This window comes from Lissotriton helveticus, chromosome 1_2 (genome assembly GCF_964261635.1).
Source record: "Lissotriton helveticus chromosome 1_2, aLisHel1.1, whole genome shotgun sequence".
Taxonomy (NCBI): Eukaryota; Metazoa; Chordata; class Amphibia; order Caudata; family Salamandridae; genus Lissotriton; species Lissotriton helveticus.
In genome coordinates this window covers 225275143-225299934 of record NC_136058.1, presented here as the reverse complement: position 1 = coordinate 225299934, position 24792 = coordinate 225275143, and positions in this window count along the sequence as shown.

The window sequence follows — 24792 nt, the reverse complement described above, 5'->3', positions numbered from 1 at the left end:
AATGCCTGAGTCTCGATAGCACCACATACCAAAGCTCCCTCAATCGCCTAAAAAGTATTGCAATTCCTGATCGAAATTAAGTCCCTCGTCTACTGCTCAATTTCAGCTCCCTGTCACTCCCTCTTGGATCAGGCTTGATGTGTTCTATACCATAAAATGTAAATGTTTTTATTGATCCTTGAATTGTTTGTGAATGTAACAGTGACTTATCAGTAAAACACTAAGGGCCCTATTATCAAGCAGCGATAATGGGCTTGATAATATGCCATAGAGAATTCCCATAGAAGCCCATGTTCAAACCAGAACATGGGCTTCTCTGTGAATTCCCCAGGGCATATTATCAAGCCCATTATCGCCGCTTTAGCGGCAGTTTTCTGCCGCTAAAGCGGCGATAATTATAACGCCATTCCTTGATAATATGCCTCTATATATTTTAAAAGTGGCTATGCTTAAGCTACACATAGGAAACATTTTTCTACTGTATGTGACTGTTTTACTAATGTACTTTCTAACTTGACCTAAAGTGTCACAATTGTTTTGATGTTTAAAATGATCCTTCTATATTATCCATCTTGCACATTTGATATTCAAATATTTTTCAAATGCCAAAATAGGGGTAGGTTTCACTTAAAAGTGATTTCATCTGGAAGGAAAGGTATGCCACAGTTTATGATTCAATAGATTTTTATTTAGGTTTAATTATGAAGCTAATAATATTTCCATGCCCTCAATCTTTCCACCCTCCCCTATAAGACTGTATTGCTGCTGTCTCCACACCCGCAGGAAGTAGAATCAAGCAGTAAATCCATTCAATTCTTATTTGAACATTAAACTTCATTGAAGACCCCCCTACAACTCAAGGATCTTTTGGGGAGATGATCTGATCGAGCATCCAAGTTCTTGGGTACATGAGTATTCTAGTGTCTGATGTAAAAAAGTCCAGCAATGAGCTCCAGCTTTCACTGAAGTCTCACTCTGTGCCTACAATATTATGGGAAATATTCTCCATCCTTAATACTAGCCACAATTTATGATATAAATTCAGTCCTGGTTCATCCATCTTCCCTGAAGTTTTGTTTGGTTGTAGACGCAGCATAAAAACCAAGGGTGTCATTACAATGGCGGAAGGCACGTCACCGAAGCCTGTCATTATGCGTACCCACGCCATTGTACTGCGGTTTTCCGCCTGCCAGATTACAATGGCTGGTGGAAACGTGGCGGTCAGAAAAAACCGACCACCATGGTTCCGACAGAGGGTCATTTTCCGACTGCCTGTCGCCGCAGCTGCATAGCCTAGCATTGCAGCGGTGCCTGTCAGATGTTTGCTGAGGCTGTCATTTGTAAAAGTTTTTCAAATGGGGGAAGTCTCATGGAGCTTCTGGCCTATCTGCGTGGTGTAGTTAACAGTGACCTTGTTGCAGGTACCAGTACCTCTTGTAGTTTCCCGGGCTAAAATCTTGTTTAACTTGTTTGAAGAATTTAATTACATATTTATTGAAAAGGTTACCCAACCTGATGCATTGTCTATCCAGGTCCTGAAAGATAAACAATAAATACCAGGTTACAAATTGGAATTCCCAAAAAGTGGGATAAAGTGAGAATGTTAAGCCCTTCTTTAGAATTATTGTGCCTAAGACCTTGAATGTTTTGTTAAGGATCCCCAAAACTTCTTACAATGTTTTCCTTGTCACCTTTCTCCATCTATGAGAGCTCCCACTTTGACAACAAGTGATCTATGAAACTCCACAGATGCTTTTCCTCCTTTATGGGCCATTCCCACATACATCTCGGCCGGGCAGCTCTATGATAACTTACTATATCTGGAATTTCAAGAGTAGCCTTCTTTGCGGGGAGGACGCTTTGTTGAAAGCTTCTTCTCATCTATTTTCCCTCCTCCTCTGAAGTTAATGCAGTGTCACTGGCAGGTCACGCAGTTTAAAATTGTTGCGTAGAGAACCACATTCTAAGAATTAATTATTGTAATTTTCTCTGTTCCAACTATGCCCAGCCCATTCCACAGTTTTTTTTCTGATAGGTACCTTAGATGGCTAGAAGGGAACAAGAGATATTTATATTCCGCCTGATGAAGAAGGGCCTCATATAATTGATGCCTCATCCTCTGTTGGTGTGAAAGTTTCAAGAATTAAGTATTGAGTCATAGTTCAAAGAAGCATTCCAAACTCTTCTACGAGCCCTTCGCCTAGCACCTCTAAGCTCTAACAATGAAATGTGTAGAGGAAATTGATTGCCGTTAAACATCACTGCTGCTAGTACAAACTCAGCACTGCTTTTTTGGTATACTTCCAGCATCCAGCTAGTCCTGAACACCAAACGCATGTACCCGAGGAAGGTGAATACAGTTGTGGCTTAATCCAGTGTAAAATGAGCAGGAAGATTTATTGAATAACAACTAGGAAGTGACTGTGCCATACAAAACCTGCTTTCTGAGAGGACCCAGTTGACGAGTTTATGTCTCTTTTAGAAACTCCCAGAACTATCAGGTCACCAATTAGAAAGTGAAGATTGAGGCTGAGATACTGCCAATCAGATGGTGGTATTCCCATCTCCATCAATGTCCTGCGGAACACCCCTTGTTAGAACCGCAAGGTGGTATTTTCATGGTGATTTTAAAATGGTCTAATGATAATGAATGGTGGGGTGGTAGTGGGATCATCCAGGTCCAAGTTGTTCATAGTCAAAACCAAGCAAGAAGGCAGTAGGGGATAATAAAAAGCCACACCACCTTGCTATACACAATTTTAAAGACACTCTTTTATAACTTTGGTCAAAGTTGCCCACCTCAATGGTCCACTGCCAACAGACCACACAACTATAGTACACTCAACAAAGAACAGAGAGGCAACATAAATGGCTCACAATGCGCAAATGCAAAACAAGCGAAACAATCTGGACTCTTCACTGTTGTAAGTATGATCCTTTAATGGATACTTGGATCCCATATGGCGTAAGATGATGGAATAGTGCAGCCAGAAAGCAGCCAATGCATTTCGCCCTGAACAGGGCTTCCTCAGGGCAGTAGTAGTAATGCTCCAATATAAAGATGGTTACAAATGTACCCAGATCACTGTATCATACACTTCAAAATAGTGTGATATCGTTCCACAACTGTAATTAATCACAAGGACAAACTTCTATTTGTCTCCAACTTTTCTTAAACGTCCGCAGTTACTCAACAAACAGCGTGGTTTATTCCCGAAATGTGTATTCATATCCAAGTTCTGGTCTCATGTGCTCACTATGATAGGTGACGCACCTATTGTTAATTTTAGTCCAAAATCATTACTTCATATGGAAACACTGCGCGGTGCTGTGACTTTCGACCCGCTGTCATGTTCTAAACAACTGTAACTTGTTCATAGCCTTTCATCTTGCTATCCCTTGGACTCAGGGAAACTCGGAGATTCGACCAGACCACAGCACAAGTCTAGTACAAGTTAGGTAATCCACAAAAACCTAATTTTTTTAGGCCTCTCCTTTAATTCAGAATAGGCAATCGTAGGAAATAACATAATACTTTAGACCTCCCAGACTCGCATTGCCGTGCACGCATTGCAGAGTTTAGGATCTTCCAGGATTCCCCAGGTCTAGTGATCTCATTCACAGCCTGGTCCGGGTCCCAATTGTTGGCGTTGTATAAAGACTTGAGTATTTGGTACTACCACCGCCATACTCATGTTCACCACTAGCTCACAATTTTTCAGCCATGGGCCAGTCACTCTGTAGATGAGAACAATTACTTCCGGTGGTCATGGAGGGAGATTGACTTGGTGGTGATGGGGATGAGGCCTGGGTGAAGGTAGTGCATTTGTCAAAATATAAATGAGATATAAATAAGAGCTAACAAAACATGTACGAATGCCATGAAACACTCAAATGTAAATTGAAAATTCCACTACAATGAAGTACACCTCTCCAACACCATTCTTAATTTAGAGTTTCGAGGACGTGGTTAACCCCATCAGAAAGGTGGACGATAATATCAATGCCATCCCGAGCAACCTCCACCGGCCAAATTTAGAGCTTCCCTCTGGCCCTGAGTACAACTCTCGACATTGACAGGAACAGCTTTCATGGCAGACTGGTTGTACTGGTTGAATATACAACACCACACATCAGGTTTGTACAACTCTGCCTTTTTTCATCATCATCTGGCCCTCTTTCACTGAGGAAAAAGCACCTCAACGTTATGTTATGTTATGTTAATTTATTTTTCTAATGCGTACAGCTACCCAACAAGGGTTTCCCAGTGCAGGCCCTGAAAGAAACTCTGAAAATCTAGATTAGAATTATTGAATAAATAGCCAAGTTTTTAATTGCTTGCAAAACTTGGGGTACAAATACTCTTTCCGCATCATGTCAGGTAAAGAGTTACACAGGGTTGGGCCAAGATAGGAGAAGGCGTGACCTCCCATTCTCATCAATTTAATCCTGGGAATTTTGAATTTCTCTTCCGTTGGAGGAACGTAACAGAAGGGCGGGATGATAGGGAGGTACCAGATCTTGCAAGTATTTGGGTGCAGAGCCATTCTTGATTCTAAACATATAGCACAGGGCTTTGAATTTTGTACGATTTTCCACCCTGAGCCAATGCAATTCTCTCAGGGCATTAGACATGCTGGACACTCTAGGAAGTCTGCACAGAAATCTGGCCACAGAATTCTGCACCACCTGAAGCTTGCGCAGCACGACCCTGTTTGCACCCAAAAAAAGGAAGTTTCCATAATCCAGGCGAGATGTTACAAGTGCCTGGACTACCGTCCTTTGGGTAGCAACAGGGAGCAACCAAATGATTTTCTTTAACCATTTGAGGATGGTAAAACAGGTGGCTGCAGTTTGTACTGCCTGTTGTTTCATTGACAATTTATTGTCGATAATGAAGCCAAGATTGCGGACCTAAGAGGAGGGCATAGGTAAAGGCCCCATTTCAACGGGCCAAAGTTGAGGGCCCCAATGGTCTGTATTTTTACCAAAAATGGGAACCTCCATCTTTTCCCCATTGAGCTTGAGCAGATTAGATTGCATCCACGATGCAATATTACCCAAGCCCAATTGCAGGGTAGAAGGACCCGATCTCTTGTCAGCCAATAAGGAAAAGATGATCTGAGTGTCATCGGCATACGAGAAAAGCGCCAGCCCTGCTTCTCCAGCGATCACTGCCAAAAGGTTGCACATAGATGTTGAAAAAAAGCGGGCTTAGAATTGAGCCCTGTGGCACCCCATATGGGGAAGAATAGGACTTTGAGGCGGCCCTGGAGGAGAAGACCTGGAATGTTCACTCAGATAAAAAAGAGGACAGCCATCCAAGTGCCGATCCCGAAATGCCCAGAGCATGTAGAGACTTAATTAATACGTTATGAGAAACCGTATCAAATGCGGCGCTTAGATCTAATAATATGAGGGCCACTGTATCGCCTGCATCCAAACGCTGGCGTAACATTTCTGTGATGCCCAACAGGGTAGTCTCAGTTGAGAACCCTGCTCTAAAGCAAGACTGGGAGGAGTGCAAAAAATTAGAGGATTCCACAAGCGTAGACAGTTGGGTGCTCGCGGTGTTTTTCCAAGACTTTGGAAAACACCGGGAGTAGGGAAATAGGCCTAAAATTAGTCGGCTTAGCAGGATCCGCATTTAACTTTTTCAGCAAAGGCATGACCATCGCATGTTTCCAGACAGATGGCATCACTGCCTCGCTAAGAGAGGCATTAAGTAGCTCCATAACAACTTTCAAAGCGGGCTGTTCCATTTGCAGAAGCTCCGAAGCCGGGAGAGGGTCGCAGGGAAGAGCCTGATTTGATACTCGCCAGGATTTTTATAAAAGAACCAATATCCAGAGGTAATCACTTCTCAAATTTAAGCAGAGGTTCAGCTGCCACAGTGGGTACAGGAGCAGGACTAGGCAGAGCCGGGAACGCCACACTGGTTCCTCCTAATGTTAGGTAAATTTGTTCTACTTTATTTATGAACAAGTTAGCGAGAGTGTTACATTACAGTTCATCAAGAACAGGTGGGCTAGGTTGAGTACCTGAGCCACCTAACTTCTTAACCTTAGAAAATAGAGCGCGAGGACAATTCTTTGACCCAAAAATAGTGATAGAGACATATTCGGCTCGTGCTATTTTACATAAGGCATGATATTTTTTCAGCGTAGCTTTATAAATACTTTTGGATTCGGAGGAGTAATTCCTTCTCCAATTTCTTTCCATGGCTTTACACTTACTTTTTCAGATTTTAACTGCTCTGTAAATCAGGGGGCAAGAGGACGGTGATTTTGAAATTTTTTCACAGAGGTGGGAGGCATGCATTAGATGCAGTGGCAATTCAATTATAAATATTGTCCAAAGAAGAAAGTGATATAGAATTAAGACAAGGGACATTGCTTAACAATAATTGGTTACATTTTTCTATGTCCAGTTTTCCCCAGTTCCTGGACCGGACCGATATACCAGGTGACAATGGGGCCAATTTTGGTGGGGTTATGTATTGAAACTTAACCGCAAAGTGATCGGACTGAAGAACCGGGTTTTAAGACCCAGCGGCACCAGGGGCACGCCCAAAGTCTTCGGGTTCCACCTGTCTTAGAGTACAGAGACACAGGACTCTTCTTGGTGGCGTCAAAGATCAAATTTATTGGCTGCAGCCAGTAACAGAAGTCCTAGAAATCATCACGGTATGAGTTCTCAGGAGACTGCTCAATTTTACAAAGCAAGTCATCCCTTTTTATGCCAAAAATCACATTCCAGACAAATACCTAACATTTACAAACTGTCCAATCACATGTATCCACACCAGAGGTATCGCATGACAGTAAAACCCACTTTTCAGTTGCCCAGCCCATGATCAATCATCGGTCAAACCCAACATTCTTCTTTAGACATGTCGAACGAACCCATAATAAAAAAGGGCACAACCCAATCGTAAATAGACCATAAAGAAAGGAGCAGAAACAGGTGAGAGTAGGATAAGGCATATTTGTGTGCAGTAAAAGTTTACGATGTCCTGTGCTCTGATCCTTAATCTTGATCAGCTAAAGGGCAGGAACTGCTTTAACAAGGTCGGCTTCAGGCAACAGGATCAGTTCACTCAGGTCAAACAGGAGTCAGCACGAACTGGAGCTAGGGTGTACATGTACTTAAAAGACTTGTTCAGCCACAGTCATCGGCCTATGTGAGGGCAACCACAAAATGGCTGCCATACACAAAATGGAACCCAAGGGTTCAGAACGAAATCCCTAAATATGTAGTGAATCCATCAGTCTAACATGACGAAAACACTCATACTTGCCGCACTAACTAGTTACGGTTCGCTAATATCAAATTCATAACGAAACCATGACCTTTATGGAACGGGTTCAGAATTCACGGAACCTCAGACCCTCCTTTTGCCCTTACATAGGCAATAACCTAAACTCACGTCAATCCGAATACAGGTCTATATTAATCAGATCATCAAGATGGATCAAGCTGGAGCATAATCCTATTTACTTTAACAATCTTTATTTCGGCCATGTGGCCATCAAAGATATACAATAAAACATATACAACCATTATAGAATCATCCACAATCAGTACAAATTTATACACTGTAAATAGTTCATTTCCGTAATTTAAAGTACTGAAATCACATTGGACTTATAGAGTTAAAATTAAATGGAAACCTGTGTCTTCAGGATACGGGTGCGGGTATGCCAACATTGGAGAGAAATTTTGCTAATGCAAAAACGATTGGACTTGAGACGTCGGTTTTTAAAATTCTGTACATTGGGAGATACTCCCTACAACCAAGGTTTCTAATGAGTGGAAGGAGCCAATATTTCCTAGCTGCCTTGTAAGTTGTACAAAACAGGACCACATGTAGATCGCTTTCCTCGGCACAGGAGCATGTCGGGCACTGCTTGGAAGAGGGCGGGGTTGACCAGGAGCTGGTAAAGGATCGCAGAGGCAATGTGCCATATCTCCATTGGAGAAACAGCTTCCTGGCCAGCACGGGGGATATAGCGTCCAAAACCCTCTCCAGCCTATAGGAGTCCTTGCTTAGCGCAAATGCGGAAGTTAGTGACCCCTCCCCCTGGGAATCCAAAGCAATGCCTAGTTTCTGTTCATAGTAAACTTTGGCCAGAGCTCTCCGTGAGATGTTTAATGAGGCACTAGCAGGATCAGACCAGAGGTCAGGGAACCCCAGTCTCGTACAGGTTTTTTGAATATATTTTATCCAGGGGATCTGTAATGCTTTAGGATGGGTTAAAAGCTCCCTCAGTTCCGCCCTATAAGGTGAGAGTTCTTCCCTACTCCATAGTCTTCGCCAGAAGACTATGGGTCTGAGACCTAGTTCGTCATCTATTGGTCTCAGTCCCAGATCCAACCTCAAGGGAATGAGTGGGGTGCTGGGCGGAAGTGCCACTATCTGTCTGATAAAGTTGTTCTCAGTTGAGGACAGACTGTGGAAAGATGTATGGCCCCATAGTTCCGCCCCGTACATAGTAGCACCCCTGGCCTGCGCCTTGTAGATCTGGATGAGCGGCCCCAATGGGCGGTATGTGGAGCCCTTCATCATCCGCATGATACCCCCAGTGGTCTGTACTAGTTTGAGGTTGACCCTGGTCTGATGTGGTCCCCAAGACATATTTTCGTTCAGGGTTACACCTAGGTATTCAAAGGTGGAGACTCTCTCAAGGCGTGATGCTCCCAGGTATGGGTTCGGGCGCAATTTTTGGCTAGGGTTCAGGACCATGAACTTAGTTTTTGCAGCATTAATTTCTAGGCCCCTGTCTGAGCAAAAGGCCACAAATGAGTCGAGGATCCTCTGAATCCCCATAGGGGTTTTGGACAGCAGCAGGGTGTCATCTGCAAACATAATTGCAGGCACCCTGCTGCCGTTCAGTTTTGGGGCGTCGATATATTCAGTGCCGTTCAGATGGGCGATTAACCCGTTGACAAAGAGGCAAAACAGGGTCGGTGCCAGCACACAGCCCTGCCTAACCCCCCTGTCAACGGGGAGTCTATCCGTCAGTTCCCCAGACCTCCCGCACCTCACTCGAGCATAGTTATTATGGTGCAATCTCTGTAAGATTATCAGGATGTCCGGGGGTACGCCCATCTCGGCCAGGACACTCCAAAGTTTCCCTCTGGGCACCAGATCGAAGGCGGCCCTCAGATCCACAAATATTGTGTATAAGCTGCCGCCTTCGAATATCGCTGCCCTCCAATAGATGATGTTCAATCGGAAGACCTGGTCCACTGTCGAAACTCCCTTTCTGAAACCCGCCTGATAGGGACTGAGGGCCCCCGTTTCCTCTGCCCAGTCCTGAAGCCGGTTCAGCAGTACCCTAGCAAACAGCTTCTGTGGCACATCAATTAAGCTGATTGGTCTGTAGTTGGCTGGGAGCAGAGGCGAGCCCTTTTTGAATATGGGAACCACCTCTGCCCCCAGCCAAGTACTCGGGATTTCCATGCCACTCAGAACTCCGTTAAACAGAGCGGCAAGGTAGGGGGCCCAAACATCGGGCTCCTGCTTGAATAAATCCCCGGGCAAGCCATCCAATCCTGGCGCCTTACCCGAAGTCAGTCCTGCTATTGCTGCCCTAACCTCCCCCGCTACTATTAGATCCCCCTCGTAGTCAACCGACCAATACCGGTGTCATTCCTAGTTTCTCCCAACTCAGAACTGTAAAGGAATTGAAAGAGTGCCTGCCACACCCCTGCTGCGATATTGGGCTCAATAGCTGAGTGGAGGCTCCCCGACCCCCCGTTCACTACTCTCCAAAACATTCGGTGGTCTCTTTTTGCGAGGGAGTTAGTAAGCTCCTCCCATTGATTCTCCTCCCATTCAGTTTTAGCATGGGCAATTAGTTTTTTGTATGCCTGTCTGCTTTCTTTTAGCTTCTCACCCCCTAAGCCCGCCTTAATGATTCTGAGAAGTTCTCCCTTTGCCTTTCTGCAGGCTGTATTATACCATGAGGATTTATGTAGCTGCCCCCTCCTCTGATTCTGGACATTGCTAGAGAGGATGGGGGCGGCTCCCTTTATGAGGTCCTCATGAGCCTGGTATAATCTGCCAAGTGAATCTTTATTTTCCGCCTCAGTGACTAGATCTCCCACAGTCTCCAAAATAGGGATTAGCCCTGCATATAGCCTCGAGAGCTTCTCCTGGCTTGAGGCTAGTTTTTCCCACCTGATTCTTCTCCTATTATTGGACAATAGAAGTTCAGGTTTATTCTCCTCCACAGTTGATATAGGAGTTTGGAGGCCGGGATGAGTGAAATCAAGTTCCAAAGCGTTGTGATCGCTGTCCAGCCTTTCAGTAACCCTGAAGTCCTGAACAGATGACCAATTCACTGTCTGTACCAGGACATAGTCCAGGCGGGATTCTCTTCCCGCTCTGTTATAGGTAGTTCTGCTAGGTAAATCGGATTTAGTACGCCCATTACAGGCTCTAATTCCAAATCTTAGGGTGAGAGCTGTGATCTGTAATGCTACCGGTGTCCATGCCTTCGGGGGGGGGGCTTCTACCAAAGGTACCGACCACCTGACCTCTTCTTCCATCGGGAACCCCTCTAGGAGGCCAGGCAGTGGCTCAAAGTGGGAGTTTAGATCCCCTCCCACTACATAGGGTAGGTCTCTTGGTATTTCGGCTAAATAGACTGAGAGTTCCTCAATGGTAGGCGACTCCCTGGCAACTCCCACTGGCCTAGAATAGATATTAATCAAGGCGAGTTTTACTTGGTTCGGCCAGGACAGTAAAACCACAAGGATATCATCAGATGACACCGGCAAGCGTGAGGCCTCACAGCCTAAGTGGGATGCTACCCACGTTGTTAGTCCACCTGAGGGGCGACCTTTACCCTCCCACCTGGCCGGGATGGAAAATGGCTGGTAGCCCTGGTGCCTGTATTCCTCCCTTGCCCAGGTCTCCTGGAACATGCAAACGTCCCCAGTCTCAATATAAGTTACCCAGTCTGGAGTAGTCAGCTTGCTAGCTAGTCCAGCCACGTTCCACCAGATTAGTTTCAAGTGCTCAGTAGGAGGGGTTACAGGGATGGAAGTATAAGGGGAGCCAGTGCCAGGTACTACACCAGTTACTACCTCGGGAACGTTATCAACAATAGGTCCAACTGGCTCAGAGAGGTCACAGGATCCATTGTCCAGGGTCACCGAGTTGGAGTCTGATTTTGAGGACAGTCAATCGACCCCATCCAACCCTATTACTTAGTACCTCTCTTGGCACAGGTCTCCTAGCACACGTAGTAGCACAGAGGCCACATATAGCAGGAGCGCACTGCAGACAAAGACAGAACAGGAAAAGAATCGCTAAAGCCATCCCAATGATCATCAGAATCTTCCATCCCCAGGTCGATAACAGTTCCCAAAACCATCCAATCAACGACCAATCTCCTTTATCCACATTTATAGACTCAGAGATCTTATGTAACTTAGAAATGGCCTGGTATACTGTAGGAGCATTGTCTGGTATGAAAACGCAGCAACTCGATTGGATCACTTTACATACCCCACCTCGATCTGCAAGTATGACGTCTAAAACCATTCGATTCTGTAACGTCATAAGGCGATCCGCTTGAAGCTCAGCGGTCAGATTACTAAGGGCACCGGCAGTTTCATTTATGGTGGATTCAACCACTCTCGTTAATTGCCGTAAGTTTCTACTGTTTGCCATAGATCGCCAAAATGGTAGGAAACCCTTGAAAAAGTCTCCCACTTCTTGTCCAGTGGTATCTTCCTTACTGAAGACACCCCTAACGACTCTCGTTCTGTGGTAATCTACGGCAGCAGTGTATGTAGGAGGCAACAAATATGCAACATAACATGTTCCCAAAAAATCAGGGGGCAACCATGTATATGCTCTATCATAGCAGACAAAATACGTGCCCTTAGCTGCTAAAAACGGTGGGGAAGTTTGGGACGCAAAGACATACGTCTGAGTACAAACACTCTTCCCTAACTGAGCTCTCGGATTCTTGCCTTTCCCTTGCAGACAGAAATGACCACGATGGGGTACAATCCAAATCGGAGGTGACCTTTTTCATCTCTGCTTCTCACCCAGACTAATACTATATCCGGTTGCATTCCAACCAACATATGCTAGTAACTCATCCTTGGGAATAGTCTCATACGTTTCGATATCTCTACTCATATCTGTAATTCCCTTCACCAAGGCTTTATTACTTGAGTTATCTCTCATGGAACGCAGGAGATAGATTTCGATGGCATAAATAAACATCGTCTGATATGCCCATACGGACCCATTGTAACTGAATGGCAGAACCAGATAAGGAATACCTCTATCCATAGTATGTGGCATAAGACCACACACCCAACAATTAGTGGTGTTTACTACTAACTGGTGTCGATGCAGAAGCTGCACAAAGGAATTATTAACGAATTCCAACCTTCTGATAGATTCATGTTCAGGCAAAGGATGAAAAGAATGCGAAGAAGTAGTAGTAGGAAAAGACATAGGTTGTATGGTGGGTGCAAAAGTCACTTGGAAAGAAAAAACAAGATATCCCACTAAGAACATCGTTATGCTAAGTAACATTAAAAGACATGTTATCAAAAAACATTTGCTACTCATTAGTCTACACAGTCTCGTCTTAAAGTTCATTTTTACAACAGCTCTCTCGATCTCAAAAAACTCCATCCTCTAACCGTGCTGTTCACGGCGGTTGGTTTCTTCTGCTAAAGAATGCTTCTGTCAGCCCAGAGAACTCCCTTAGACCAACCAGAACCGTCGACCTTGCGTCTTCGGCTGCACTCCCTAGTCTTTACACCGTGACCCTACAGCTGAACCCGGATGGTGGTTCACAAAAATATACCAAAAAAGTTTTGTGGCTGAGAGAGTTCAATTCCTGAGAGAGTTCAGTTCAAAAAATCAAAAAGGAATTATTCACTTTATTAGTTCATTGTCCCTAGGTCGTAGATTATAACGGTCTTTTCCAGGCTTCGTTTGACTTTGGAATAATAGTTCAGGTTCAGTAGTGTCCAATCTTAGAGACAAAGGCACAGCTTCTTGAAGGACATCGCCATCTTCTTTCTCTGAGCCTCTCCACACCAACTCAGCGTCGCTAAATGGTGCAAACTTCGGCACCCTTTCAGTCTCTGAATCTGCAATACCTTCACGGGACCCACTGGTCGTACGGCAGAGGCAACGGCGCCCTCTTACAATGTACGCCGTGGATCCAGTTTTTCTTCCCGAAAACCTTTACTGAAGTCCTCTTAGATAGCAGGACTTGGTACGGTCCATTCCAGCGGGGCTGATCATTCTTAGTCCGCTGAAAATTTTTCACCAGGACCCAGTCACCGGGATGGAGGATGTGACCTGGGTCCGCAGAAGCTGGCGGCAATTTATCATGAACCTGTTGATGTAAGACACGCAATTTAGTCGTCAAGTCATACAAGTAGTCCACTAGCATAGGGTAATCGATGTCACTGAACTTCGCTGGCCTCGGCACTCCCCACACATTTGCCGGACGGCCAAAAACTATCTCATAGGGACTAAGGCCTATCCGGGAATGTACTGTAGTTCTAGTCGACAAAAGTGCCAACGGTAAAGCATCAGGCCATTGAAGACCAGTGCTCGCTTGAATCTTAGCCAGCTTTAACTTTAACGTGCCATTATAGCACTCAACTAAACCAGCTGATTGGGTATGATTCGCAGCGTGGAATTTCTGGTGAATTCCCAACCCTTCACACACTCTCTTCATCACCTTCCCCACGAATTCACCTCCGTTATCACTCCTTACCATCCTTGGCAACCCAAACCTAGGGAAATATTCTTTGACCAGGACTTTAGCAGTGGACGAGGCAGTATTATCTTTTAGGGGGTATGCTTCTACCCATCTAGAAAAGGCGCAAACAACTACAAGGACATACTTTAAACTATTGCACCTTTCCATGTGGATGAAATCCAATTGCAAAACCTCGAACGGATACGTCGGTTGCGAAAAATGACCAGCTGGAGTTGGAGTTCCCTTGCCAGGATTATACATCAAACACACAATGCAATTCTTGACCACATTCTCCGCACATTTGTGAATTCCAGCATTCTGGCATACTGGAGCCAACAACTTACAAATCCCTTTCACACTAATGTGAGACAAACCATGTGCCATCGTAACCACCGCAAGCACATACGCATCTGGCAACATCCATCTTTGGTTTTCTGACAATTCAACCCAATAGCCAGTCGAATCCAATCTACCCGTAGTTTCTCTCAAAACATTCTTCTCACTTTCAGTAGTTTCAGCCTGTATTGATTTCACACTCTCAATCGTATCTTCTCACATTCCAACATCACCAATCCATCTTGCAGGGCCTGCAACATACATTCGGCTCATCAGATTTCTTGCTGTGTCTTTCGCAACTTCATCCGCAAACGCATTACCGCGGCCAACATCATCCGTAACCTTCCGATGAGCACTACACTTCACAATCGCAACTTGCTTCGGCAAAGTAAGTGACTCGAGAAGCTCATTCACCAACTGTCCATGCTGGATTTTAGTTCCATGGGAAGTAAGGAACCCACGCTCTCTCCACAAACGCCCAAAACTGTGAGCAACACCAAACGCATACTGACTATCGGTATAAACATTCACTCATTTTCTTTCCGACAACACACACGCTCTAGTCAGTGCAATCAACTCTGCTGCTTGCGCAGAATTCTGTGGTATATGTGCTGTCTCAACAACTGTATTTAAAGTTGTGATAGCATACGCTGCAGTCGTCTCACCATTCGGAAGCTTAAAACACGAACCATCAACCCACAGCGTACCATCCACATTCTCAAAAGGAGTGTCTTTTAGATCCACTCTAGCTTTTGTTTCTTCCTCTGTACGAAGAAAACAATCATGCTGTTCTTGAGCATCCGTCTCTGTAGAGATCGGCAATAACGTAGCTGGATTCAACACGTTCCATCTTCTGATGTGGACGTGGCTAGCCAACAGTGTCAACTCGTAGCCTGAAAGACGTGCACTAGTAAGGTGCTGTGTCTTAGTCCTGTTTAATAAGGTATCCACTGCATGCGGAACCACCACAATCAACGTATTATCCATCACCAGTCCAGCAGACTATCGGATAGAAACAGCCGCTGCCGCTGTAGCTCTCAAGCAACTCGGCAACGCTCTAGCTACCGGATCTAACGTTGATGAAAAATACGCGCATGGACGCTGCTTGTCCCCAAAAGATTGTGTCAACACTGACAACGCACATCCCTCTCTCTCGTGCACATACAACGTGAAAGGCTTGTTATAGTCTGGAGTACCCAACACAGGAGCAGAACACAATGCATCACGCAACTCAGAAAAACTTTTCTGACAATCGTCAGACCACGGAAGAGGATTTGGTGTATCTTTACAAGTCAAAGCCAACAGAGATTTCGCCAATAGAGAGAAATTTGGAATCCACTGTCTACAATACGACGTGATACCCAAGAAAGCACGCACTTCTCTCTGTGTGCTTGGTACAGTCATTTGCGCAATCGCTTGAATTCGTTCTGGGGTCAACCTTCTTCCCTCCTTTGACAAGAGATGACCTAAGTAGGTCACTTCTTGGCAACAATACTGCAACTTAGAAGGTGACACTTTATAATGCAAGTCCGACAGATGTCGCAACAAAGAAAGAGTAGCTTCTTCACAAGTTTTCTCATCATCAGCAGCCACTAATAAATCGTCAACATACTGAATAAGAGCAGTACCAGCAGGCAACACAAGAGTATCAAGCTGAGTCTTCAAAGCCTGGCTATAAATAAAAGGACTTTCGCAATAGCCTTGGGGAGCTGTCTTAAACCGGAAGCTTCGGCCTCCTAAAGAGAAGCCAAAAATATCTCTACTCTCCTCAGCAATTGGAATGCTGAAGAAATCATTTTTCAAGTCTATGACTGAAAACCAGGCAGCTGAAGCAGGAATCAAAGTCAGCAAAGCAGTAATATCCGGGACAACTGGAAACTGTGGCACGACAATCTTGTTGACCTCTCTAAGATCGATCACAAACCTATAAACAGGTGGCTGAGTAGAGTCAGTGCGCTTCAGGACAGGCAAAACGGGACTGTTACACACATTACCTCTCGTTTCTTCAATCACATCTTTCTCAATCAAATCATAGATGATCGCTAAAAGCGCTCTTTCACAATCGCTAGAAATCCGATATTGGGGAATACGCGGCACTTTAACATTCGCTTTAAGCGTTAAAACATAAGGTGGGATCTCCAAAAGACCCACATCATTAGGACCAGTAGCCCAAAGAGTATCAGGGAGAGAACGCAATTCCGGTGGAAGCCGGTCTTTAGACAAATACATCGGAGAGATCACTTTCTTACCCAATGTAAGCTGTACTCCCGCAGGAGAACAACATAATGTTGCATGCAACCTTTTCAACAAATCCAACCCCAACAAATTCTCACCACAACCTGTCGTTAAAATGAGAGGTGCTTCCAACTCACAAGGCCCTATAGAAAGAGACAAGGGAGTAGAAACTGGGTTACGAACTGGGGCGCCAGAGAATCCTACTGAAACATTAGTTAAGCCAGACAAAGGTGCACCAGGGAGTTTAGAGTGCATGATAGAACTCTTCGCTGCAGCAGTATCCAAAAGAAAAGGCTCTACCACACCCGATGTGGCTACTGCAACATAAGGCCCACTCTGATCTACTGGAACCGATACTACTCCCTCTCTTTGTCCATGGCTGTCCTAGCAATCATTATAATCAGCATTCTCACTCTCAACATAATAGACATCAGCATAGTACTGAGTCGACTGACCAGATGCAATTTTCTGTTGATCGAAGCAATTCATAGAATTCTGTGGGGGAAAGGAACGTTCGTTCTGAGGAAACGCACCACGTCCTCTACCCCTAGACACTTGCTGAAAACCACCACGGCCTCTCGGGGCCGTCATACCACTCGCGCGCTGTCGCAACACAGGGCACTCATTTTTATAATGGCCTTCCTCCCTACAATACGCACACTGATTTAAACCCAAGGGTGGTCTGGGAGGAAAATACCTAGCGTTCTGTGGCGGTCTCTGAAATGGGGGAGGTTGCTGAAACTGTGGGCGTTGCTGTGACTCTTGCTGATTCAAGCGAGGCGGATATGCCTGCTGCAAAAGAACCTTTGTCTTTAAGTCTTTGGTCTTTTTCTCTACTCTTTCTTTCTCGTCCGTGTCCCTATTCTCGTAGTACTGTGCAGTCGCTAATATCTGGGCCAACGAGGAAACAGCCCAAGAACTTTTAGAATCTTTCAACTTATTAGAAAGTTCAGGGAGCAAATCAAATACAAATTTGTTCACAAATAATCTTTGACCACCTTCCGTACTCATATCCTGAACACTGTGATCAATAAACGTCTCTTCAAACCTAGTGAAGAAGTCAGACACACTCTCATCTTTCTTCTGCTTGCATGCTGCTAACTTATCCCAATTCACTCGTAAAGCAGGCATCATCGTCTTCATTAAGTTAATAATTCTACCTGGCAATTCCGTAACCAAAGGTTCAGGTTTAGCACCTCCCTGTTGTCTACCATCTGCAGCAATAATATTTGCCCAAGTATCTCCTAATTCTACCGCATGATTCTCATGACGAATCTTTGCCCATAGAGGTTGAGGTACTACATTACCCAACAGCATATCTATGTCTGCCAAATTCATGATGCATGCGTCAACTGTCTGGGACAATTCTTTGTAATAGCCAGCAGGATTCTTTCGGGGATCAGGTAAGGTCTGCATAAGAGCCAAGACCTCTGCTCTCTTCCAAGGGACATGTACCCATACTCGCTGAAAATGAGGCAGAATAGCTGGATTAGCGTTTGGGTCCCCTTCCTTCCAAACTGGGGGAACTTCTCTCATGGGATACTGTCTCACTTTCCTCCTAACTGCGGAATCAGGTTCAAACAGTCGCTGAGAAGGGAAATCGCTCCTTAACGCAAGTATCATCGCAACTGCATTCTCAATTCCGGGACCCACTATCGTCCTTTTCGCTAACTCAGACTGGATATTTAGCAATTCTACAGGGACTGAACCCAAATCATTATCTTCCCATTCCTCACGAAGGAAAGTACACATAACTTCAAAAACATACCTTTGCTTGGGTGCTTCCCACTGCTGGAAAACATCCATAACTGACTCTAAATTATACCTCGAAACATTCGAAACCGATCTGCGAGCCAAGAGATCTAACACTGCCCGTTCTTCGGGACCAGGTAGCTGACTACGCATTTGTTTACGTGCAGAAACAGGGGTCATACTCAATGACCCAAAGAAAGGAAACAAAAGACCAGTAACAGTATCAGTCATTCGTTGTCGAGCAGAAGGAGGAGCTGTCATAAGGACAGGAGACAAAGTATTTTGAGGTGATAGAAGCGTAGGGTTAGTAGCAAGAGAAGTTGAAGGTACAGGAGAATAAGGCAAAGTAGTTCCAGACAAAACCAAAAGCAAAGTCGGCGGCCCCAGAGGAGGCTGCGCCGTAGGAGGAAGAACCAGCTTAGGAGGAGCCGGTGGCGGAACAGCAACAGGAGGTTGTGCAACTGGAGGTTGGGGAGGTGCCGTAGCACTCTGTGCATAAGGGGGTGGTAGTCTCAACAAATGCGACATCAAAGGATCCTTCTCAGGGTCCTTCGTTACATTCTCAAGAAGAGATGGCAAAGCTGGATAACATTTATCAATAGCCATATTATGTTGCCTATCTGACACCTCAATTGCTTTATCTTCTTCGCTTTCTTTAAACTGCCTAGCAGCTTGCATTATTGATACATCCTTTTCTCTTTTATCTCTTTTAGCTTGTTTAATTTCTCGTTGTCTGGCTTCTTTACGCCAAAGGCGAAAGGAGTCAAACATTGCCGGCCGGGCTTTCTTCCTAAATAATTTAGTTTCTAAATTGTCTAAAATCTCTGTATTAAAGCTACCATGTTGGGCCATTGTAAGACACCATCTTTTCTAGTGTAGTGGACCCATCTTCATTGAACGTAATGGGGCCCACACCGTGTTTAGAATAGAGCTAATAAGTCGGAGTTCCAACCAGAGGTATCGGACACGAATCCTCCAATCGGGAATCCTTGTTGCAACCACAACCAAACCAAGTACCAAATTTGCTACGATTAGGCATCTTCGCTCACTAATCGAGCTTCAAACTTCAAGGGATTATCTCTACCGATACACTCGTAAATATACAAGACCTTCGGCTTTGGAAATTGCAATTTTCAAATCAAAACTAATGACCAAACAAACTAAGAACCAAAGGACCAAAAACTAAGGAATGGGAGCGACCCACTTATACTTAACTGAGGTATCAGTCACGCCACCAGAAGACCCGTCTATCGTCTCGTCGTACAAAGCATCACAAATGGGTCCAAGACAGGGCGACTTTCAGGGCAGCAGTCCTTCGTAGCCATCAGGAAAGCGGGAAGCCTCGCAGAAAAGACCTTCAGTCCACATTCGACATGCCGGGGTCGATGAAGTGGTGGCCGTCCTCCAGAATTTCCTCACGAAGCTCCTCACAATCTTCAGGCTTGGACCGGTACAGCTGAAGTCGCCCCACGTTGGAAGCGCCAACTGAAGAACCGGGTTTTAAGACCCAGCGGCGCCAGGGGCACGCCCAAAGTCTTTGGGTTCCACCTGTCTTAGAATACAGAGACACGGGACTCTTCTTGGTGGCATCAAAGATCAAATTGATTGGCTGCAGCCAGTAACAGAAGTCCTAGAAATCATCACGGTATGAGTTCTCAGGAGACTGCTCAATTTTACAAAGCAAGTCATCCCTTTTTATGCCAAAAATCACATTCCAGACAAATACCTAACATTTACAAACTGTCCAATCACATGTATCCACACCAGAGGTATCGCATGACAGTAAAACCCACTTTTCAGTTGCCCAGCCCATGATCAATCATCGGTCAAACCCAACATTCTTCTTTAGACAGGTCGAACGAACCCATAATAAAAAAGGGCACAACCCAATCGTAAATAGACCATAAAGAAAGGAGCAGAAACAGGTGAAAGTAGGATAAGGCATATTTGTGTGCAGTAAAAGTTTACGATGTCCTGTGCTCTGATCCTTAATCTTGATCAGCTAAAGGGCAGGAACTGGTTTAACAAGGTCCGCTTCAGGCAACAGGGTCAGTTCACTCAGGTCAAACAGGAGTCAGCACGAACTGGAGCTAGGGTGTACATGTACTTAAAAGACTTGTTCAGCCACAGTCATCGGCCTATGTGAGGGCAACCACAAAATGGCTGTCATACACAAAATGGAACCCAAGGGTTCAGAACGAAATCCCTAAATACGTAGTGAACCCATCAGCCTGACATGACGAAAACACTCATACTTGCAGCACTAACTAGTTACGGTTCGCTAATATCAAATTCATAACAAAACCATGACCTTTATGGAACGGGTTCAGAATTCACGGAACCTCAGGACCAACATAAAGGCAGTTTAGGAGGACAATTGATATTGGACAAATTAGAAAAAATAGGGTCCAATAAATGACCAGCTATGTGTTTAGGGCCTTTATTACAGAGAGGTAGATTTAACACAGAAAAATCTGCAATCAGTGCCTTGCAGACAATTCATTACTTTCAAAATGAAGGTTTAAATCGCCTAAAACTGTAAAATTAGCCAATTTGAGTAGCCAAAGGTCTATCAAATCTGGAAGTAGGGACACCCAAGAACCAGCCGGTCCTGGGGGACAGTAAATCAGTGCCCCGGATAAAGTAAACTGGGGGGAAAGGGTAAGTTTAAAAAGGGCAGCCTCACAGTCTGTCAGAGGAAAATTCTCCAATTTACATGAATATCTTCTTTTAAAAAATTATCGCAATCCCTCCACCTTTCCTACGGATTTTATCTCTCCTCATTATAGTATGATTGTTGGTGAGGGCAAACGTGAAAACTGTAAACTGTCTGAATCTTCCACCAGTGGTAAAGCTTGGGGGAACAAAGGGACATGGAATGGACCAGCCTCAAAAATTGGGGAAAAATAACCACACTTCTCACCTCTGCTGTTAAATCCAGTTGCTGCTGGTGGCTAGAGGGAGAAAACAGAGTAGTAGTATGGCTCTAAACAAGGGCCTTTGCAAAACATTCACTTATGTGTCCGGCAAGATGCACTCTAGGAGGTTTACAAAGCATTCCAACTTTCAAGATGCCGCAACTTACCGTTTTCATAGGAACCCTGTTAAAACTTTAGAAAGTTCAAATTTATGTTTATTTGAAGTGTGGTTAAGAGTGCACTATTATTTTGTTTCCTGTCATCTGTGGCAAATCTGCTAGGAGTGTGCGGAGCTGCTGTAGCAAAATCTCAACATACTTTTTAGTCTACAAGCTCTGAAACGCTCTCCCTGTTCACCTATGATCAACCACTGATCCCATGTAGTTGAAAATGTGGTTCTTAAGCAGCCCATATTCCCCCTTTCTTTCCCTAGGATTTTCCTCCCTCAGCACCAGGATGCCCTTTTCTTGGTAGCAGAGCGCTCTACAAATCTTCATTCATTCATATATAGTTTTAGCACACCATTACAATATATTTTAAGTTAGGAGCAGCATAATCATTAAAGAAGTGAACAATGATAAAACTAGTATAAAAAGGGGAGAGCATTCAGCATCATACCTTTTTCACAACAAAATACAACTCACAACCACTTCCGGTAATTACCTCAAATATTACATTCCAGTTCAAGCGAGTTTATTATCCTCAGAGGATAACAGTTGATGGATTCTATCCATGCTTAACTGTTAGTGTTAACAAAGTATAACAAGCCATATGATTGAAACCATAATTCTTATAGAAAACATATTTTTTAAATGAAACATTTTTTTAACTAATATGTACCACTCTAGTGTTTAAAATCTTCACTTCATAAGTATTAAGGTTAAATCATTCAATACAAAGGAATATTTAATAACATTTAAATTGGACTTATCATTGATTAATTAATCCCAGACATTCGATAATTACTTCTTAGTAAAGACCACTGAATAATGACCAATTTACAACAGAAAAATGTCTCTAAAGTGCTCTTATTGCTGGATTTAAAATTCCTTAGATGCTGTGCACAATCAAAACGATGCACTGCTATCCTTTACTATCCTCTAATGCCCTAAAAACATTATAAAAGTGAGTTTTGTAGTTCAAACATTCTACTCTATATTTTTTTGAATGCACCTTAATGTCTTCCCATTTGCTTAAACAAACTGATCATCCTTACATTAAATACTTCAGATTGCATCACCTACCAGCTTTAATTCACCACGCACAATCAGTTAAACGGAATATAAGCAATACTGCAATAAATAAAGATAATGTTTTTAACTATCAAGCAAACGTATTCCAATGGACATTAAAACTAACAGTAATACTATGACCTCCAACATCCCCTGTGGTTCCTAGCTTGTGAGTCATAATAGCACTACTGAAAGACACCATTTACGAAATGGCTTTTCTAAGGACATACAAAGGGGCCTATTAGGATGGCGGACTGACCTGCGTCCGTCCGCCACCCCTGAGGTGGAGGGAACGTCCGCAGGGGCTGGGGCGTTCCCTCCTTGCAGATTAGGATGTGACCGCCACCCTGGCGGTCACATACCCTATGTTTAACATTGTGGCGGGTGCTGCTTGAAGCAGCGCTCGCCGCAAGGTTAAAAGTGCATGGTTTGCATATGCATGCACAAAGCGGCAGGCACCGCGCGGTGCCTGCCGCTTTGTGCATGCATATGCAGGGGGGTACCATAGGTACCCCCCATGTGCACCCCCCACCCTCCAACACCTTGGGGGCTCGCAACGAGCCCCCAAAAACTAAAGACCACATGCTTTTCCACGGTGGAAAAGCCGCCGCGGAAAAGCATGTCTTCTCCCCCATCCTAATATGGCTGGCGGTGTCTGATAGACACCGCCACCATATCAGAGCTTTTCCGCCACGGTAGGAATGCGACCGTGGCGGAAAAGCGGCGGACGGTCTTCCTGACCCACCAGCCATCCTAATCTGGAGGTGGGTCTCTGGAGCCTCCGCAGCAGTGAATCCGCATCCTCTGGGCCGGCGGTGGCTTCCGCCGGCCCGGAGGATGCGGATTCACCGCGATCCTAATCGGCCCCTAAATTGGTAAATCCTGCTTGGCGACTTTAGCAGTTATGTTAATTGGCAAACTTTAAAAATATAATTAGTCACAAATTGAGCTAAGCTGGAAATATACTTTTCCCAGTTTAAAAATTCAAAACAAACTTTGACACATCCTTGATGATTGATCCTTGATGGAAAAAAATTTCCCTGACATCATCTTTGGAGGCTACAACTTATCCAATCAAAATATATCAGAGGTGGGATAAACTGTAGCATGCCATGTGAAAGGTAAGGAATCAGCAGCATGCTCCTGAGATAGACTAGAAAACCATTGAATCATGAATAAGGAGTGAACGCAATGCCTACCTTAAGGCAATCATTATGAGTGGCCCGATTTTTTCTGATCTCTGTACAAATACATCTTTGAGCAGGAGCAGAGTAAATACTGCATCACCCACAATTTTCTGCAGTTAAACATGAGCAGATTCAACCAGCCAACATTTTGTGGGGGAAAATGCCTGGTAAATGTCAGTGCATGAAAATGTTCATAAAAAAAGTTCCAAAATATCTATGTTACACCCCATTTGGATGGGATAAAATTAACATAGCAGGTATTTATTGGATTGTAAATCACCATACAGCATCACACAAGGATTCTATTTGCAGTACATCCACATTATATAAAATAATAAAGTTGCTAGGTCTAAAATGTGCCCTTTGCAACAAGTTTTTATTAATGTGCAATCTATCACTTTGAATGTCGTTTAATCAGGGTACATGGGGCATTTGATGTTACTGTGTAACACTTGATGTTGCTGGATCTCTCTGCAGTCTTTGACACTCTTGAGCCTTCCCATTTTACTAATTATGTTACATGAGTTGGTGAAAGTGTCTACGATGTGGTTTAAAAGGTTGATATATCTTCCATCAGACCAGAACAGTGGACAAAGAACATTAATGTTGGCTGTGGGGGTCGACTGAGGGCCCCTTTGACTAAAGTATAAAGACAGATTATCTCCGTGGATGTAGGGGTGGTGGAGAAAGATCTCCCCGACAATGTCACCCATGAGCAGCGAAAAAATAGGCGTATTCAGGAAATTCCAGATGATATTTCCGATGGGATAATAGATAGTGATCTAATACCTCCTCCAAAAAAAACTGTAAATCACCTAATTTGACGATAGCCAACAACACTGTAGAAGGCACAGTTGTAATCTATCCAATCCCCACTCCTACTCCCAGATTAACCAAGACCCACCCAAAAAAGTCACAGGGGAAATTGCAGGGTGCTAAAGATAAAATGCAGAAGGAAGTTGGCATTGTAAGCGCCCCGAGTTGGAAAAAGGCTGTAATGAACCTATTAGTGAACCGGTAAATTTGCATACAGTCATTGTCTCACAAACAATTAATACTCTCGTGGGCAGACTGGACAAAATAGGAATAGGCCTAGATAAAGTTCTAGCGGCCCAGAATAAGGCCACACAAGAAAAGGGTGCAGAAAATCAAAAACTACTTGGTGCTCATGTACATCCATATAAGGCAGTCTTAAAAATTACACCCCAGCCAGTCAAGAGAGTACAAGGAGTAAGTGAACAGGGTGGGCGTCAGGACTCCGGTCAAAATTTACCCGTGATTACAGAAAGCACTACCCCACTAGAAAGTGAGGCACATAGACCCAAAGAGTTGGGCGAGGCTGGTCACAAAATAAGTGAAAGACAGAAGGGTGGGG